The 1,170-nt window shown below is 32.6% G+C and overlaps 1 long non-coding RNA gene across 2 annotated transcripts; it reads right to left on the bottom strand.

Moving 5' to 3' along the window:
• Positions 1–259: 259 nt before the first annotated feature.
• LOC125504533 lies at positions 260–1,170 on the bottom strand. 2 transcript variants are annotated; one of them, XR_007281551.1, is made up of 4 exons: positions 1,084–1,170; positions 900–1,009; positions 729–839; positions 260–432 (listed from the first exon to the last, which is right to left on the bottom strand). It is a non-coding gene; the product is annotated as an uncharacterized LOC125504533 (long non-coding RNA). The 2 variants fall into 2 exon arrangements; XR_007281550.1 differs by lacking the exon at positions 260–432 and having other exon boundaries at positions 451–839.

The raw sequence follows: 1,170 nt of genomic DNA, 5'->3' as shown, positions 1-1,170 counted from the left end.
ATCTTTAAAACTAAACAATTCGAAAATTATTGACATACATTCTCCGAAATAGCAAATGAAAAGTTTAAGAAAAGTCTTTATGTAAGCAATAATAGTGAGTTCTGTTAACATAAAGATTACAAAACAAAGTTAATAAAAGTGACAAAATTGCAGTTCCTCGTGAAAAAAAACTATTGAAAATTTGAACAACAGGACAGATGAAATAATGAAAGTTAACAACATATCTGTTCCGATGATCACAGCGTCTTACACTAAGATTAGCCTGACGACTACAATAGACGACCAGGTGCTCGACGCGAATGTTTTTCGTGCTTCACTCAATCTGAATGAAAACGCTTCTTTTGCGAATATAAGTAGTTACTGTATGATAGATATCTGAACGTCGGATTGGCACATTTGGCGGACGCGCTTGGAAACCATTTCTAATGATTTCTACAAATGAAATATTCGTTTCACAGGAAACCACCTATTGTTCAATGTTTATTATTAATTAATTATAATAGATATGCGTATAGAAGTAAGCCGGTATGTAGGTATATTTGAAACGCAATTTAAACTGCATAAAAATAAATTATTCGCCATTATGTTCAAATTGATGACTCAACCTAACTGAACATTATACTGAACAAATTTATCAAAAGTGATAAAATCGGAGATACAGCTCTTAGGCAAAAGAAACCAAAATTTCGCCATTAGGATAAACTCCATAATAAAAATGAAAAACATACCAAATCCGATAACATGTCTAATCGCTATTTTAAGTCCGGACTAAGATTAGAGTGTTGGCTGCAATAAGCAAACCAGATGTTCGACGTGAAAGTTTTCCGGTTTCACTCAATCTGAAACAAAACACTGCCATTAGTAACGTAAGTAACTACTGGATAAGTAACGTTTCTTACCAAAAAAAGTTTTGAAACATACAATAATTGTCCATCTTGGTGATAATAAATACTTGAAAGTATAATTGCCACATGTTGGTGAATGCGTTGCAAATAATCGGTAATTGGAACTACAAACGAAACGTGCAATTTAAACGCTGCCATTAGTAATGTAAGCAATTATTGGATAAATGATGTTTCTTACCATAAAAAGTTTTCACATGTACACTGATTGTCCATCTTGGAGATAATAAATACATTAACGTATAATTGCCACATGTTGGTGAATGCG

The sequence above is a fragment of the Dendroctonus ponderosae genome, unplaced genomic scaffold (genome assembly GCF_020466585.1).
Source record: "Dendroctonus ponderosae isolate FM_Combo_2020 unplaced genomic scaffold, Dpon_F_20191213v2 Dpon_F_20191213_5, whole genome shotgun sequence".
In the NCBI taxonomy this organism is placed as follows: domain Eukaryota; kingdom Metazoa; phylum Arthropoda; class Insecta; order Coleoptera; family Curculionidae; genus Dendroctonus; species Dendroctonus ponderosae.
This window is presented reverse-complemented; position numbering and strand designations above follow the sequence as displayed.